This window comes from Anabas testudineus, chromosome 18 (assembly GCF_900324465.2).
Source record: "Anabas testudineus chromosome 18, fAnaTes1.2, whole genome shotgun sequence".
NCBI lineage: Eukaryota > Metazoa > Chordata > Actinopteri > Anabantiformes > Anabantidae > Anabas > Anabas testudineus.
In genome coordinates this window covers 30,727,406-30,747,268 of record NC_046627.1, presented here as the reverse complement: position 1 = coordinate 30,747,268, position 19,863 = coordinate 30,727,406, and the positions used below count along the sequence as shown (strand labels likewise).

The following is a 19,863-nucleotide window of genomic DNA, read 5'->3' as shown; positions in this document are numbered from 1 at the left end:
AATTTTAGATATTTAATAATTTAACCTGGCTTTCAGACATGACTATATGTATCCCCGAAATTATTCCTCAGACATCTTTTTATTCTCAGTCATTGAACCTCAAACTCTCTTTCATCAGTTTTGTTCAGTGTAATAGCTTTGTCTTATTGAGTGCTATCCCTAAAGATATTGCATTTAAATTTGGTCATTTGGCAGATGTTTTATCCAAAGCAACTTACAAGTGAGGTTGTTCCACCATCTTGGGACAACTGAGCTCAAGAGCTTTGCTTGGGTACTTTTGCTGTGTGGCGAAATGACCGCCAGGCACTGTTGGTTGTAGACCTGGATGAGATAGTTCAAGTAGGCAGGTGAAGTTGAGTTGAGCACTTTGTAAGCAACGGTCAGAGCTTTGAACATGATGTGGGCAGTTATAGGAAGACAGTAAGCAGTGTTTAACTGCATAGAATTCTTGCACATTTAACACCACCTCCCAGCCTATTTATTTACTTGGTAATGTGATGTGTGTGTGGTAGGGTTTCACATGCTAAACAACACACTTTCTTGAACTAATTTAATGATTACTTTGTGCTCTTCAGCCTGTCTTCCTGTTGCTGCTACATTGTGGGCAATGTCAGTTTCTTTAGTTTGGTATTCCAATTAGCTAGCTCTGTTTTGGTATGCCTTTGTCTCTCTTGTCTGTCTTAACAGTATTCCAGCCTTCATCCTTCCTGCAACCTACTTAGGCTACATAATTCACTCTCTGATCCGTCACCTCCTTCTGCTATGTACTGGCCATTCCGATAGTCATCTACCAACTGCCTCTTCCAGGTCTACACCATCATCACCACCATATACACCATCCTTTCAACTAATGACCTAAACACAGAGGAGCATACACACTGGCTGTTCCGGCCATTTAGAAACAAAACGAGGATGCAAAGACAAATGTCACTAAATAAACAGTAAATAAAAGAATATTAGGGAAAATATTAAACATACAGAATACATAATTTTTATGATTTCAATTTGTTAGGCCTATATTGAAATACAATAAAAATAAGTCAGTAATTATTACCCAATTGCTCCCAAGTCTCTGCACGTCCCTTTGATACCGACAACGCGCACACACACACACACGCACATATGGAGTGCAGGGGGTGGACTGCGGTGATGCTGAGCCGCTCCACAAAGTCCAGTATGGAGGCATGACGTAAGAACTGGGGAGGGCGGAGCTTGTGGTTCGTGTCGATCGCCAGTGGATCACCGACAGATCGCCCTGTCTGTCTGTCTGTCTTTCTGTCTGTCTTCCATTCATTAGGCTGGGAGTTTGCAGCACGTAGCTACATCATCGCGGACATCGGTTAAGCTACCATTCTGTCTCCTCCAAACACCGACGCCAAGGACATCACCGCAGACATCACCCGCGGTAAGACTCGCAGAGCCTGAGCTCTGAGAGCGGGGTCGGTTAGATAACGATGCTTCAGTGCTGTCCTATAGGTGTGCGTGAAGGAAATTTACCAGGCTCCAATATCTGGAGATCGGCGACGGGGCGCGTGCGGTGATAGGTCCGCTGGGGTCGTTGTGACGTATTGGTTTTTATTGTTGATTTTATTTTTATTTCCACTGGTATTGTGTGGTAATTTTGTACTGTGGTGTATGCTTCTCAGTAGTAATGATCACACAGTCCAATCTTTTTTCATGTGCTCGGTTCTCACAGTGCACTAATGACGACACGCATACAGCACAGCACTAGATGAAAAGGCCGTTTTCCCTGCGTCGCCACCTGAACACACTGCTGGAATGCTTTTAAGATGCTACAAGGTTCAGGTTCCGTTCATACATGTGCTTTATTTAATCCCATTGATGATGACTGATATTCGTACAGGTTTGCGTCCCTGTGGGCTAAATTTGGACAAAACAGAAAGCGAACAGAGCCACCTGCCTAGGGATGATGAAGATGCGTTATCTGAGATATTTCCAAGCAAGTCAGCAGGCTTATCCTGGGATCCAGGCCTATTTTTGTGACCTGGCACAAACTGAATCAGCTAACTACTTTAAAGTAACTTTTCCAGTAAAATAAAGGTGTTTCCGTTTTTATGTGTTCCTCCTCATACATATGTATATATATATATATATATATATATATATATATATATATATATATATATATATATATATATATATATATATATATATATACGGTACAGGAGCTGCATAGCAGACAATGATTAACATTTCGCGTGATATATAACAACTCCATACATAATCAATATTTTAATTATTTAAGCTCTAGAAAATGTTAACATTTGTTATTTTGTGTGATACATTTTGTGATAGATTTTTTACATGTGTTGATCTCATTTCTTTCGTACAGATGTGCTATTACAACACTATGTTGGATCAGATTTTGTGTGTCTGTTAATTTGGACAAAATAATACAAGCACCTAATTATAGATGCCAGGTATTAAAGAGGACTTGGCCTGCAGCTAATTGGGAGGTTTTTTAAATTAGTCAGCGGGTCTTATGCTGATCCAGAACATATTTCTGACTGAGATCAATACGTATTTCACTAAAGTAGGCATTTTTTAAAATTAGGAATGTGGTTGTTTAAATGGGCCTTTACCCTTTCTATGCACTTCTTTTTTGTCAGCCAGAGACACTAGTGTTGGTTTCGTGCCTCATCCTGCCTGAACATGATCCATAAGCCCCACAGTGAGCTTGTGATGTATATTGTTTCCTATTTTTCTCTTGTTGTCATAAAGCTGTGTTTGCTAAAATATTTAACATCTGTTCCCATAAGTAATTATTTGCCTACTCGTAAGATGCCTTAAGTGGCGTATATACTGTAGCCTGTCAGCATAGAGACCAATATTTGGTTCTTTAGCCACGTTCACATTTTTGGTCAAATTAGATATTTTTTCCCCTAAGTGACTCAGATGAGATTTGTCAAGATGTATGAGGAAACCAAATCTTGTTTTCACTTTTCACTTTCTTGATTTTCACACAACTTTCATATGTGGTGCTAGTTCCAATTCACATCCGCTCTCTGACTACACAACTGTCAGAATTCATGTGGTCACTTCTTTGCTCACGTGCATATCTTCTGTCACCATCATTCAGAGTTGAAACATCATAGTGCAGTAAAAATAAACAAGGAGGAGAATAACAAACGTGACAGTAAGTGGAAAGTTGAGAAAGTTTTAAAAAATGTTTGACACTTACAGAAAAGGTTTTTCCATGGCTAATATCTATGGTAAATCTGACCTTATAGCTGGATGCATGATGCATATCCCTTACAGACTTAAATGTTAACCATCTACACAAAAAGGTTAAACGTGAGTAAAATTAATAAAGCATTTGTCATGGATTAACCATTAAGACCTGTGATTTGAGAATAGCCTTAGGTGACTAGTCTAAGCTTAATGTATACTGCTTCCAGGTGTAATTAGGAATAAAGACACATTTAGAAAGGGATGAATAATTTCTCCGCACTTCTACCACTTTCTGTCATCCTAGAAGAAAAAAAAAGATGAAAATGTAGAACCTGTAAAATCTAAGGTGTCACTCTATACATCATCAACCAAATTTGTTAGTTGGATTAAAAATGGAATCATAACTTTTCCATTCTTAGATCTGTATCACTAGCAAGGCCAGAAATACCAGTGTCGGGTTAGGGTGGGGTGGGGGGTGGGGGTATCTTCTGTACATTTTTAGGATGCTTAAAACTCAGCATATCAGCTCCAACTCTCTAGGGTATGCATTGCTATACTTAATTTTGACAGCAAATCAAAAACACCTTATGCTGAGATGAAGGACGCAGATTGCAGCTATCTTTCTGTATCTAGAGTTCTCTTTTTCAAATCAGGCAGCTAGACCCCAGAGCTTAATTTGTACCAGTACACAAAACATGAAACTGAATCCATACTTGGGACTCATTGCATATGTGATTATGAGTTGTCTCATGTCACAAATGACAATGACAATAGGCTTTCTAACCTTGATCACACAAGGCATAAAAACAGTGTCATACCATGTCAGGACAGGTTGCAATTACAAGCTGCTAAACAAAAACACTTGTACAACACTTTTTGATGGCTATCTCTACTGTACAATATGTAGAAAGCCTGCAAAAATATTGACAGACTGGTGCTAAAACTGATCCAAAACCAGTATTAACACTACACATTTTAATAGACCATTTTGTATCTGCTAAAAACGGATACAATTACTGTCATGTGAGAGGTCGCAATTTGATGTTTTAGATTTTTGCCATTCTCTTGTCGTGCTGTTACTGTTTAGCTGAAATGCGAAAGCAAAGCACTAGCATTAGTATGTTATAGTGCAGAGAGCTAACATGTTAACATGCATGTTAATTCATGGCGATGTTTAATATGTAGTTTTGTTTTGTTTTTTGCAATGTTAATAAACATTATCATTTCACAAGTAAATGCTAAATTTTAATGTTTTACAAGACCTAAGGGTAGTAATTCTGAGGAGAAAGTTGAATACATTCTTGAACATGGCTCATTTTCACATGTCAGATAATGTCACAAAAGGTACATGTTCCTGCCACAGAGCAGGAAATAAAAATAGTAAGTATTGATGAGCCTGGGCTGCCCACATTCTGTGAGTTGATGTTTTCTGCTTCTTTTACATACAGCGTGACTTTTAGCAATGAAACAAATAGACAGGAGTATTATGTTCTTGGTCATTTAATGCCCATGTTGGGACATCCATTCAGTACCATGTGAGACTGACAGCTGGTGTGGCTCATTCAGTACACACAGCTGCTTCATCAGTTTTACTGTCAGCTGCAGCTTCTCCTGCTGCCACCAGACACAGATCCCACTGTGCACAGTAAGTGTTAATTTCTAATGGGTACAAACATCCACATGTGTAATATAAGCATATAAACTGAAGAAGTAACAAGAAGCTAACATTACCATCTTTACTCAGGATATAACAAGCATTTGTTACTAGGCTTTTGGGGATACTACAGATCATATAGGGACAGATGCTGCAGTGTGTGTAGACCCTTGGCCTGAGACCCCTTCCATCATACAGAAGTAGTACTGCTAGATATAGTAGATACAGGTGTGACTTTAAACTGTGTTATTGCTAAATTCAGAATAGTCAAGAACCTAAATTGCTCATGTTTCTATATTTTACACTTAGTGATGGATGGTAGCAAGAAAGGAGACGTCATTGCAAAGCTAGGAGTTTCAGTAAGTCTCTATGTTTCATTTCAAAGGTGAGTCAGTGCTATACCAGTAAAGGTGATCTACTTTTTTTCTCCCTCAGCTTATGATTCATCCCTAATGGAGTTCCAAAGGCTCTTCATGAAAAGAGTACTGCCAGTTGTTTTCAGGACTTGTGTGTGCTAAAAGTACAGACGTTTCCAGTTTTCATGTTGTGATGATTATAAGGTAGCACAAAGTCAGATCAGTTCTATTGTTACAGAAAGGGCATCATGAACTTGTGATGACATATATTACAATAGGTATATTGTACAGAGTAATTTAATATTTATTTTTATTGTTTATTTTTTTACATAGTTTATTTTAAATACTTTTTTGCATTCTTATTGTTGTTAAATGTATAATCATCACCATATATCTCCTCCTATGTGCTTTTCCTTTACATGGTGACTCATTCTCACTCTAATAACAATTGGAGATAGAGAGAGTGAGAAAGTGAGGTAAAAAGAGGGAGAGAGAGGTCTGGAAGTGATCTGATGTCTTTTGACAGTTTTGTATTTAATATTGAAAGCATGGAGGCATTATTGCATTAATCATCAGAACAACATGATAAATACTCCTTTATATTATGGAATTTTGTATGTCTTTCATATTATCCACTTGTGAATATATGAATGCTTATTAAATTTACCATCCTGTCTTCATATGTGCAGCATTCAGGGCCATTACTAGATATTTTGGGACCCCAGGCACCAGGACTGGTTGTATTAAAATAAGCTTTTTACTTATTAAGTGTGTCAATCCAGCAGCAAACATCTGAATTTACAGCTGCTACCTTTATCGAAATACCTGGATTTGCTACCTCATGACAACGTTAAAAAGTTTGCATAATTAATACAAGTCATTTTAATATCATGTTCTGTTGCTGTTCTTACTTTTACACTTCGTCATGCTTTTTCATTTGTCATATCAGTAGAGATCTTAGACCGTGAGTGCCTGGTCATACAGGCAATGGCAGCATATCATTCAGCATACTTTGTCACATGTAAAGTGCTTTAAAATAGAATAAAGTAACAACTAATGACACATCCTTTTCTGTTAGAGTCAGCCCACCTGTAGTTTGCTTCCACTGTCTGTTCATGTCCCCTCTGAAGTGTTTGGTGCAGTAATTTTTACGGTGTTACAAGGCTTTTGGGCATACAAAATGTGAGTAATACACTTGATAGATTGCATAATAGAACAGAAGCAAATGGACAATATGTATTCTTCATTTTGGCATCCCTTCAACCCTATAGAGGGTTTTCACGTTAGCCAGTAACATGATATTTTGTTTTAGCCACCATTGGGAATGTGCCACTTTGTTTCCTGTAGCGTGGGAATCGTCACTCAGTGGACTCTTGAGTGGACGTGTCATGGCCGCTGCACTGACAAATGTGGCTTGATAAGTGGTTGGACAGTTTATCATGACAGCAAACAGACTGAACTCCGGTCGTTTGTCTGGTGAAAGCAGACACATATATGTGGACAAAGACATAGTTAGTGACCCATATCTTTTTTCTCTTGGCATGTTTACTGACATTCTTAAATGTGATCTGACATATATATCCCTTCTGCTGTCTCTCTCAATCAGCAGAAAAACGTTGAAATAATGTCCCTCACTGGCATTGACTGTTCTGACAGCCGACAACACCACAATAACTACCCATTTTCTCTAAAGTAATTGTAGATTGTGAGGAAGATGTCATAGTAAAACTCTTTATTAGTACTGTTTACACATGAAAGTGTTCTCAGTCCCTAAATATGCATCAATGAGCATGTCTTCTTCATAGAACGACATACATGCCAGTACCTGAGATCTGCAGAGCCGTGTGAACAACAGATAAATGTTTGGGACAACTGTCCAAAATATGGCAGACATTGAAATGTGATGTGACCTGATAACATCATGTGAAATATCAGCTCCAGCTCACATCTGAAATGAGAATTTCTGATTGGTTGAGTCATGTCAGTGCTGTGATAGACAAGCAGCCTGTGTAGCATGTACCTCGTTTACCACCCAGTGACAGCTGACATCAGGTCCAGCCTCTTTGTGAAGGGTACAACACTATTTATAGGGAAATAACTTATAACTAAAAATGGAGGTCTTATTGTATTGACTTTCAAGGACTGTATATAAAAGACATTAACATAGACTATTACGACTATTACAGTTTTTATGCCCAGATTGTTGCATTGGGACTTGTTAATAGCCCAATTGTGCTGTTAGTGTCTGTTGGCCATAAAAGTATTCAGAACTAAACTTTAACTTTCAGCTCCTTTATGCATTTTGCACCAATTACCCATAAGTGTTTTTGCATTCCTACATTTTTACTACAGAATTAGAAAAGCTGCATAAAGTGGTGTTACTGAGTGTTGTGATAAGGAGCTAAAATATGATAAAAAAAAACTTCAAGGGCCTGGTAAGAAAGTGTACTGGATTTGTGTTCTGCTTTCATTTATAAGAAAGAGAAAAGACTCAAAGAATAAAGATTCACTATGAAGAATAGGGGTTTCATCACATTATACAAACATAAATTTGCGAGCAATATATAAACACCAAATGAGTAAAACGCTCACATTAATATTAGAAATCATCAGATAATTAAATTTTAAAACAACTAAGAAAAACTAAGGAAGCTAACTTGAGGTAACATTTTATGATTGCAGTTCATTAATATGCAAATCACAGCTTGCTGTTACAGGTTTGGTGAAATGGGCCCCTGGATAACAACGTGGGAAATAATATAGCTTTTATTTATTTAACAAACACTTTTTGGAATTGTCTTACATTGTAATGCACAAATACATGACCAGTGTATCCTACCAAGAGGACTGTGGAGATTAATGTCTGTATATGTGCGATGGTGCTGAGGGGACACTGGGGGAGGAGGACAAGTGAGGGAAAAAAAGGGAGGCACAGATTTAGTAGAGGAGGAGAGAAGGGTGAGGGGGATGGTAGGAAAGGCTGGGAAGAAAAGGGGGGGAGGGGAGGTTTGAGAGGACCTGAAGAGGAGGCTCGGGGGAGGCGGAAGTGTGAATGAGGCTAGTAGCTATTTAGGAAATGAGGAGAAGGGTTAGATTTAAAATAGAAGAAAGGAAGAAGGAGGTGAAAGGTCAAGAGAGGGGTAGGAGGAGGGTTCAGAGGAGATGGAGACAAGGGTAATAGGCCAGGGTGGACAAGAATGTTGTCAGCCTGAGCAGTTCGACTGCTTGCACTCACTGTAGGTTTTGTGATGAACTACTCTAAAGTCTAATAGGGCTCAGTGTGTATGCGGAGTGATCATTGTCTCACTCACTGGTCCTCACTGATTAGAAAGAGGAGACACAAAAATGCAAAACATAAATCCTCCTATCTGCCATCCCCTTACCTCTCCCTTTAACTGTTTTGTCATAGATTACACCTGCAGCTGTCTCTGGGTGTAATAACATACCCGTAATCACCCCCCATCCCCACGTCCATCCTCTCCTTTGCATAACCCACATGAATAACTTAACAGCGCTAGCAGTTATAACCACTAGCATTCACTGCATTTGCATTAGATTCTGGATTTCTGAAACAAAATTCATACAAAACAAACAGTTATAAGAAAACCCAGTTTATACATTTGCACCTCTTAAGGTAAAATTGGACTAGTTGGACATTTATGTTTTTGTGCACACTGAGGCCAAATAATAATAATTATAGTTAATAATAATAATTTTCATTATCAAGTAATGTGAATGTATTCAAGGCTATATATTGTATTTCTCATTACTATGAAGCTCCACGCATTTTACTTTGTTTTGGCTAAATAACACATACACTGTCCTACTGTCAGAAATACTCATAAGAGTAACAAACTGATAATTCATGTTGTGTGTATTTCTACTACATTCTTATTTTGTTGATTATACAAAGCCAGAACATTTAAACTTCCCAAATCAATTTAACAACACAAGTAATCTTTATATTAGTGTTTCGTGTCTCTAAAAGGGGAACAACATTGTACCAAAAGCTCATCAGGCAAGTGCACCTGACAACATATCAAGCACTGCTAGTGGTAAGCCTATAGTAACCTGTTTTGAATAATGCACACTGTCTCAGATAATGGATTATTCATGTCAAATGCTACATCGTACAGGTGGCAGGCTGAAACCTTTAAGAACATGTGGTGAATGGTTTCATTGAGTGTTGCAAAATGTAATACTTCCTTTGTGTGGTAATGCTTCTGATGATGGCAGTTTGCGGACTGTGGTAAGTGCAATATGAATAAATCTTTTTTTTAATTTGCGGATTAATTGCGTAAATATTTGTTGAGAGTTCATAACATAATGCATTTTACTTTATTTGAAGAAAAACCACCCCTTCCCCATGGCAGCTGGATATTAGAACTGTAGTCCTGACAACAATCATAAATGCTTGGTTACAATGGAAACATCACAGTTTAGTTTAGGCACAGTGATGGTATATACCCATGCATTCAAGAAACCTGGTTACTGGAAATCTAAGTATCCATGCAGCAGGTGCACAATCTGATATCTCCTCTGGTTTGGGCTGATTTTTGGAAGCATGGTTCACAGGTTTTAAATGGATGGAGACAGAAAAGACCACTTCCTGAGCTCTTTTTTTATTAGTGTTGTAGGAGTTGATCGACAGTGCTCAGGAGTGAGAGAGACACACTGAGAGTTCTTCTTCTTGCAGTGCAAACTAAAGAAATACAGATTGTAAAGTGATTTATTTAGATGTCTACAGGGCACATATGTTGGCTCTAGTTTTAGTTGGTTTTAAATGCTTCTGGTGCACTTACTGATCGTCAATTGGTTCTCTGCTGGTCTATGTACTATGTTAGCCCCAAATCCTTTTTTCAAGGTCCCTTAAAATACCCTAGAACTTTCTAGTTTGATCCAACACCTCCCACTCGATACTCAAGATTCTTGAGTGCCCTGTTAACAATATTTTTTCTGCTTTCCAAATCTATTCGACTGTTTTCACCAGTCAGGATAAACCACTGAAGTGTTTAATGTCTACTACGTTTTGCATAACTGGTACTGCAGATGGCCTCTTCCAGTTTGTTTGATGTTGGTTCTGTTTTGTTTTTGTTCCTATTCCTTTGCCTTGGTCCTTATTAGAGCAACAACAAATTCTTTTCAATTTCCTTTATTAATTTATTAATGCATTCCTTGGCAGTAGCTGCTAATTCTTTGGCTCTCTTAATTGGCCACTCGTCTTCCAACAAACTTAAAGATTCTGACCCATTTTTTCCAGTCTAGTCTAGTCTTTATTCAGATTCTGAGGACTGGTTTCTCTTGTGATCACATCACCAATGTTGTAATGAACCAGGAAGCTTCCACCAATCTTGGATCCTTGTGCTGCTTTGAATCTCCCTGATCCTATTTGGAAAGAAAGTTTCATAATTGATTAGTTTGAATCCTTAGAATTGCACAAAGGACTGTTTGTTTCAACTTGGATTAGACTGTGAAGCTCAATGTACTTTTTTAGGCTTGTTGCAAAAACTGTTCCACACACCATGCTTTTTGCAGGATAGCTTCCTTCTGCGTAAAAGGAGTTCCAAAGCCAATTGGATCACAAATCCTGACACTTGGGTAGTGGCTACTTCTCTCAGCGTCTGGGGGTTTGGTGTTTGGGCTCTAATTTGCCCTTGTAAGAGATCTTGGCCAAGCCGCATTCTTCTCTGAGAAGTTAATTACAGTCATGACATAAAGTTTGTCTTCTTCCACCAAGTAGCCCAGACCAAGTGCCTTATTATCACCATCTCACATTTGGTTAGGCATGACCATAGTGTTTGCTTTAGTATTCTCCTCCTCATTACTGTGCTCCTTACTCCCACTGTGCCCTGAAAAGATCCATGGTGAAGGCTCAAATTCCCCAGTTTTCAGGATCAGCTCTATGTTTTCAATAATAGTTTTCAGTTGGCTTAAGTCATTAAGAGATTTGAGAATGTCATCAGTGTAACCATCACGGTGGAGTATCCACTGCTTCTCTTTAAAAAAGGGGAGGTTAACAGTCTCACACACTGCAAACTGTGCAATGCAGCCCTCTGGCTTGTCTTCAATGTTTACTTCTGTGATTGCATATTTCCACACCTCCACATCCTGAGTCTTGCCAGAAGAATCTGTGCAGGTGCATTTCTCTTTCTTCCAAGCAAACTGAATTATACATTTTATTTTTATTATCTCCCAGAGCTGTGTATATTCCAGCCCTGAATCTGAGGAGAACCCAAGGATTTCTGATATGCCAATGTGGTTCACTGCTGTGACTGCCACCTATGACATACAGTAGGTGAGGTCCTCTCTTACTAGTTGAAGTTCCCTTACTTCTGCAAGAGTAATTTATTTTATTTTCTTGCTGATAGACTCCACAGCGACAGCTCACACATTTTGGAAAGCATGCTGTACCAATACTGTCCTATCCACTACTCAAGGAAATTGCAATTAGTGGTTGATGTACTTGACCCCTGAACCATATGTTAGTCTGATTGTTTTGTTGAAGTTTCCCCAACCTTCCACCAACCACTTTTTCATATTTCACAGCCATTCTCATTGACCTTGCAAAATGTGTTTTAGATGTATGGGCTAAAAAACACTTTTAAAAAGCTTAAGAGTGTCTCTAACTGTCTTTTCTAGTGGTCCATCACACAGCACAATGTCTCCAACATTGATTGACTGATTCCCTGGGGGGCTAACTGTCCTTCTCTTTGGCTTATGAGCAAACGTATTTCTCTGGTTCTCCCAAATTCATCTAATGGAACAAAAAATCTCTGCAACTAATTTGCTGTCACATGCTTATAGACATCTGCAATGCTAATTAACTCACAGCAAATCAACTGATGGGATTTAGGTAAGAGGAATTTAAGAGTGTCTTTTGGTATTTTTACTCTGGTCTTGAGAAGGTACCATTTGATTTCCACATGAACCCACCAATTCCAGCAACAATAAGTGTGATTTTCTCACTTCTGAGATTTAGTTTTTTTTTTGCAGGCTTGTGAGTGATATTATTTGTCTCAAGCCAAGTCAATCAATGTACCAATTTTTTGCCTAGCATTACCTGTGACTTCCAGCAGCATCATCAGTTACTGGCACTTCATGCAATCCACTTTCTTCTAATAATCCTGGATGCTCTTTAACAACTTTGAAGGCCCTGGATGTGGCATTTGAAAACAAAAATTAAAAATGAAGATCTCTTTTGATTTTATCATCCAGGCTAGTTAATAACTAAAACATTTTCACCTCTTCTGAGCTAGTTGGCTCACCTTGCTTCTGCAGTGTGTCCCATTCCTTTATCTACCTGTGAAAATCCTGTTTGTTGCCAGCAAATCTAGGAATTTGAATCTTTGAATTTGATCCGCCAAATGCATCTGCCAAATGACTAAATGACAGGTGTTTGCATAGTCATGGGAAAGTTGATCATCATCTGCTCCTCAGTATCCTCCTTGACCTTTACTCTTATGAAGTCTGCCTTTAGGGAAATCAGTTTTGGGAACTCCTGAAGATCCTCCTGTTTATCTGGTTAGATCCATTGTTTTCATCAGCCATGCACTTCCTTTGCAGATGGTTAAGTATTAAGTCTTACTCCTCCTGGTTGCCATTAGGTCACATAGCAGTGGCATGTTCACAGACTATGTGACTGTGTTCTCAGACTATACCTTCCACTCCTTCGCAGAGCTTCTTCTGTGTCTGGCTAAATCTTGGACTTGTCATGACTTTCTTAGCCACCAATGTAAGCTTACTGTAGCAGTCTTCGAGTTCTTCCTCAGACATGTCTTTGTACACTGCCCGTCCAAAAAAAAGTCACTCACTGTAATATTTTGGGCCGCCTTTAGTTTTGATTATGGCATGCATACACCATGGCATTGTTTCGAAATGCTTCTGCATTGTCACAACATTGTCACAACATTTATTTGCATCTCTGGATGGTAATTAGGTAAAAACCCTAACCAAATAGGTAAAGCAAAGGAATAATTATTAAATTAATAATTAACCATCCTGTGCAGCAACCAACTACCCATTATTTTATTAACATTACACTGTGCTTTCTCCTTACCACAAGGAAACATTTCTAAATTCATAAACACCACACGTTCGGCAGACAATAAACCGTAGATCGGGACAAATAAGCAACTGTCACATAAGGTTAATGAACTAGATTTTTAAATAAACAAATGACATAAATCGCCTATCAAATACACAGAAACCATCTTTTGAGACGCACACAGAAAGTCCTCTGACTCATGCCCAAGCAGGTAATAGTGGAGAATTTGCAGTGAGCAAGCCTGTGTTACCTTTCAGTCAATCCACTAAATATGTACACAGAAAATATTTATTATACTCTCTAATTCTGTACCACACTTCTCTCCTTTAGTTCTAATCACGTGACAGACACTGTTTTGATGTACTGTAAACAAAACATTGATTTCCACAGTGTAATTTTTGTGTCTCCTGCATGCCATGCACCAACCATCACCTAAACCGAGTATTTCCAAAAAGAGAATGTGTCTGACTCAGATCATCTGCTGTTGTGTGCTACATGTCTGAAAAGGAAACTCTGGACAATGACTGGACTTGATTCTCCAGACAATGTCCATAGTTCATATGAGAAAACAGCTCCGGACTATAAGTGTACAGTATGGGACACAGAGTTTCTTAATTTAACTCTGAACTTAATGAGCTTGCTAATTAATAGGAAACAGTTAGAAAGCTGGTGTTTAGCTGTGATGCCGCAAAGGAAGCAGCTTCTGAATTCTAACCTGCCAGCCTGTTGTGTGGACTTCTGCATGTTCAGCTTATTTTTGCATGGGTTTGCTATGGGCACGTTCCCCACGCAATCCAAAGATGTTATAAACTAAAGCATAAATTATGATCAGATTTTCAAAAAATATTTTGCAGTTTAGAAATAAGGGTGAGAGGTGAATTGTATCCTTGAGTCAAGCCAAGCAAGTCAAGCAAAGCAAGAGCATTTGACATAAAAGCGCAGTTTATTGATACTTTATAGACTGTGGGGAACACTGACATGTTGACAGAACTGAGTGACAGTAAATCATCTTGAGCTTGAAATATTTCAGTACATCTACATACAGCAAGATTAGAAAAGATTATTTCTATCATCCTTTCCACTCTACTAAATTCACTGTAGGCAGTAGCCTATTTGGTCTGTTACTTACAGCTGTTCATGCCTCATGTTTACTTAGATGTAACCAGTGTTTTTGGGAATTAAGTTGTGACAGATGTTGAGGGTTATCCCTCTGAAATCTCTTGTCAACACAAGCTTAAATTAAAATGTCACAGTAAAAGTAAAAGGCTGCACAAAGCTGTGAAATCCAAGTTAAACAAATGTGCTTATAGGAACAGTTGTCATCATTATTTATGTTTGTGTGATACTGATTTTGTTTTAAATTGCTGTGGATTTCAAAAGGGATTTGACTTCATTTGAATCCATTGTAATACTTATTCAGCTTTATTACAGCATAATTGACTGTTACCTATTAAACATGCAGCTCTAGAGTGAGAAACAGTATTGACATGTCTCGCTCAACATGGAAGCTATTGACTTTTAGGTTACATTAAGGTAATTTTTGTTGGGATTAAAATGGTATTCAAATTTAGCACACATTGTATCTAAGTTTCTCCATGAGGGGAAATTGCAACTGAAAGCCAAATCGTTTTTATGGTAGGTTTAATGCACTGGCATCTACAGTAAAGTATTTAAAAATAATTTTGATTTAATATTGTTTTAACACCTTAAGGCTAAGCCGCATCTGTATAGTCAGGGCCACATTTGGCCAGCGACAACATTATTGTGATTATTTTGTCTCTGTATGCTATCACAATGGGTTGACAGCAAACAATAGCTTTTATACTTCAGTGTCAGTGCTGAGTTTTTCCCGATAGTAGTCCTGCAGGTTATACTTTAGTGAAACAATTCAATTTATGTCAGTTGACTGATCATTGTCAAACTGTTTTTGCTTTAATAAAGTCTTGGGTTGCTTTCACAGCATGCTTTGAGTTATTGTGCATTTGCAGTGTAAAGCACCAGTCAGTAAGATATTATAGAAGTTTTTCAGTGTCATAATTTAGTGGCAATTCAATATGTGATTTTGCCATACAATTTGAAAATGCATTCTGCAATTGGCAATTCATTGCCAAGAGTGGCAATTCAATTATTTAATTAAAAGTTTAAATAATAGCTAAATCAATTGCATTTCATATTGCCATGGGTTTTTTGGTCTCTTTATTCAAATGGAAAAACATTTTGTAATTGGCAAAGCAGGAAGTTGCTGGGGAGGAGAGCCACAGGAGTGTGTGTTTGTGTGTGTGTGTGTGAGAGAGAGAGAGAGAAAGAGAAAGAGAGAGTGAGAGAAAAAAATATACTAGGCCAGGAGCAAAAGGGGATCGTGACAAAAAGTGCCCATTCAATCCTCAGTTTCTTTGATTAAATGGTATAAATAAAAGTTAAATCAGTAGCCTTTTATATTTCCATAGATTTGTGGTCTCTTTATTCAAATGTGACAGGAAAAGCACTGCCAGCCTAATGCATTTTCATTAACTTGTCACCACGCTCTTTCAGTGTCATAATTTAAGTGTAAATCCAAACCGTCAGTCCTCTCATCAAGGCGGTCCTCTCACCTGCATCTGTCCCCAGCCTGCCCTCTGATTGGCCAACTCTAACCCTAAGCTAAACAAACTGGACCAATGAGGGTAACGACCACCAGCCAATCAGAGGCAGAGTAGGGTCGACCCTTGCTAGTAACATTATGGCCACAGAGGAACTTGTAAGGAAAACTTCCATAAGATACTGTAATGTATCCTCAAACATTTCCTAATACATTCTGCTGCTTTTATGAGCAGCCACATCATCACTAATGTAATGTGCGTACCATAAGACAACTTCCACTATGCTTCTCCGATGAGGTGGTGTGCTTCAGATCACGCTTCTCCTTTCCAAACTCTTCTCTTGCCATCTTTCTGCTACAGGGTGATGGTCTCATCTGGCCATAGGTTGTGATTTCAGAACTGTTCAGGCTTTGGCTCCTCACCAGTCGCAACCGTGCCTGGAGTCATTATGTTTTCAGGATTTTCTGTCTTTCCATCCCATTCTTGTCAACAAAATATCTTTAAGTTGTGTATAAATTGATTGAAATATGAGGCTGGACAGACATGCATTTACTCTGGTAAAGTCTTCCCTTAATTGTTGACTTTGACATAGCTATACCCTAACTTAATATTTAGTTGTACAACCTTTTGAGGCAATCATTGCAATCAAGTGATATCTGTAACTCTCAATAAGACTTCTGCAACAGGTATTTTGGCTCACTGGGCTGTGTATTTTGGGTTATTATCCTGTTGAAGGACCATGTCTTGCGACTGAGACCAAGTTTTGTGACACTGGGCAGCATGGTTCGCTCCAGAATGTCTTGATAGTCTTGAGATTTCATTGTACCCTGCACAGATTCAAGACAACCTGTGGCACATGCAGCCAAGCAGCCCAGAACATAACCAAGCCTCCTCCATATTTACAGTGGGTACAGTGTCCTTTTCTTTGCATTCTTTATTTTTGCATCTGTAAACATAGAGCTGATTGACTTTTTATGATTTGCTTTCAACAGTGAAGTCATCCTCAGGTCATCTCCGATTAAGTCCACTTTAACTCAAACTGTGCATTCTGACACTGATGTATCTTGACCTTAGATTTCACCTCCGATCTCTTTGGAAGCTGTTCTGGGCTCTTTAGTTGCCATTTGCATTATATGTCTTGTCAATATGTCAAGTTTGAACACACTTTATGCTAATGACAGGACACACTTTAGTTTATAATGTCCCTATAGTCAATTTTTTCAATCTTTTCTAGAGGTACCATCATATTTGTAGAGGCCAGTGTCATTAGTTTATTTTTTTTTAAATGCTTCTGCTGAATCGCATTCATTAGTTAATTTAAGTACATTCTTATTTATTAGTACTTTTGTCAGTTTCAATTTATTTTAGTGATAACAGTAGATTTTTCTTTTTTAATTGAAGGGTACCAACAATGTTCTCCATGTCTGTATATATTTCGGAAAAAAAAAGTCAAATTGACATGGCTGCAACAGTGGTTTTAAGGTTTAAGACCTATACTCAGACCAGCGCCATAGTTCTTAATTATTTAAGAACTATGTATTTTATCAAAACATACATATCAAAACAATTTAGTGGTGGTTGTGAAATTATGTAATCAAGTAAATATACCTAAGTCAAAACCATAAATAATTGCTGAAGTAAGTAAGATGCATAAAGCAAATTAGCATCCTTTTCTGCATATGAAGTTTTTGTCTTTTTTTGTCTTATTTTCATAGCAACAAAATAAGACAACTTGATGATTGATGGATTTACCAACTAATCATTTTCTGGTGCCTGTGTGTCAATGGTTTGTTTCATGTATAGGCGGGGCTGCGTTGGAAAATTGACATGGAGCCTGCAATCGTGCAACAGAGTGGTATGCTTATATGTTTGGGTCGGCATGGAGCCTACTGGTATGAGGCACGGAGCATGGAGCCCAGGAACTACCCAGGAGATATGAATGATTTTGGTGTCCATGTTCTCATCACTTGATCAACAGGATAATCTACTGACAACATGGTGTGTTCCTTTGAGTTTTGTATAATTCAGGTGCTTTTTGGTGTTTTGGTCTGTGAGGAAATGGAGACAAACCAGAGAGTTGGTAGCATACTCCAAATTAATTCAACTTGGTGTGTTAACAAATTGTAATTACAAATTAGAAAGTTACATTTTCTAATTTAAAACATATTCACACTCATGTGTTGAGTATCACACTTTCACCATCAATATACAGTATGGTGATGGAGTATCTTTTTATACCTTTACTCCAAAGCTCCTTTATTTAGTACAGTCATCAATAAATGAGCAGACCTCAATATTCAGGAAGCATACTTGGATTTGTTAACAGCTTTTGCAAATGTGCCAAATTCCATTTGTGTGGAGTACACTGCCAGCTGAAGAGAGGAAGGAAGCAAGAGCATGTGAGAGTGTATAGCAGAATAATGAATCAATGAGTGTGTGTGTGAGAGAGGGCGGGAGACAGACACACAAAAACAAAATAGCATCACTCTCATTGGCAGGACCAGACTACCCAGCCAAGCCTGACAGCTCATCTCAAAGCATCAAAGCATGATGGAAAAATACCAGTATTCGTGACGTGTGTGTATGTGTGTGTGTGTCTGCTGTGACCAGACTGTGTTTTCATTACAAATACCCTCACGGCACACATGGTTGATTGATAGATTATTGGAACATGTCTAGCATGTCTGCAGAAGTCCCCCATCCCAGCCCCCCCCCCCCCCCCCCCCCCACACACACACACACACACACACACTGCAATCTCTTAATAGCATTAGCTAAAACAAGCACCACATAACAGGTCATTAAAACAGGCTCATAATAAAACAAATACATACACAACAACACAGTAAGAAAGAACTTTTTTATTATAATAAATAAGTATTTTGCAAGTGCAAGTGTCCTGCACACAGAGAAACAATTCAGCAGCACTGCATTGTGCTCTTTTCACATTGTGAAAAAATCATTCAGTATCATGACAATCTTCATCCAAGTTTACATCTTGATATTGAGTGCATTTTAAGAGAGTTGATGGAGAGAGAAAAGGACAAACATGACAGGTTGTTCACACCAGGATGGGTCAAAATATTGCAAGCTCCTGTATTTTTATATAAGTACTGCAATTTCACATACTGTATGGCTTCTGTGCACCTTCCTCCAGCTTTAAGACTATTGCATTGGAAGTTTTTTTGCAGTATCTTTGCAGCTCTCCATATCATCCTCTCATACTTCTCACAGTCTGCTTGGAATCTATCTTGCACTTCCTTTATGCATATTTTTATGTTTTTTCTTCCAGCCTCATCTTTTGTTATTGCTACAATGCACAATGCATTAGCATTAGCATCTACTATTTGGACTAAAATGAGATATGCATTTGACACATATTGCGTTAATTGATATCTACTTGGTCTTGCACCTGTATGCTAAATCACCTCTGCTGTCTACACCTTGGGTCTGATGATGCTTTTGGACTCCATATTTGCAGTGACCTGGGCTTCCCTTCTCTCCAGTGCTAGCCACATTTTCTGTTCCATCTCTCGGTGGAACATTATAAATCCATCACTCACATGCCTTAATCCGAACTTGTTCACCTCTGTAGGCAGCCTGAGACAGCAGTGTATCAGGGGATTGAGTGGTCACCAGTCATTAATTGGTTTGATTCCTGGCTCCTCCCATCCTACGTTGAAGTTTCTGTGGACAAGAAACCAAAGTTAACCCCTGTGGGTCAGGCTAGCTGCATGGCATTACTGCCATCAGTGTGTGTGTGGTTGTGTGTTAATAGGTGTACAAGGAGCAGTGTAAAGAGCTTTGAGGTAGAAAAGTGCTTTATAAATGCAGACCATTTACTATTTGTAGCAGAGTTCAACTTTGGACAATATGGATGTAGTCATAGGCGTATGTACATGGAACGAATCTGGAATGGACTTGTACATTCATGTTATCAACATTATCAAGTTCAGTAAAATCAGAGTAACAATCAGAGTTACTGAAATCAGTAACTCTGATTGATGCCAAGACAAATCAGTTTGTTGGAGGGATACT

At 38.4% G+C, this 19,863-nt stretch overlaps 1 protein-coding gene across 1 annotated transcript in view; it reads left to right on the top strand.

Moving 5' to 3' along the window:
• The first annotated feature begins 1,223 nt into the window (after positions 1 to 1,223).
• nat16 (N-acetyltransferase 16) overlaps positions 1,224 to 19,863 on the top strand; it is a 37,270-nt gene continuing 18,630 nt past the window's right edge. The window contains exon 1 of the mRNA XM_026352435.1: positions 1,224 to 1,405. The gene's annotated coding sequence lies outside the window, so the exon portion shown is untranslated. The remainder of the gene's footprint in view (positions 1,406 to 19,863) is intronic.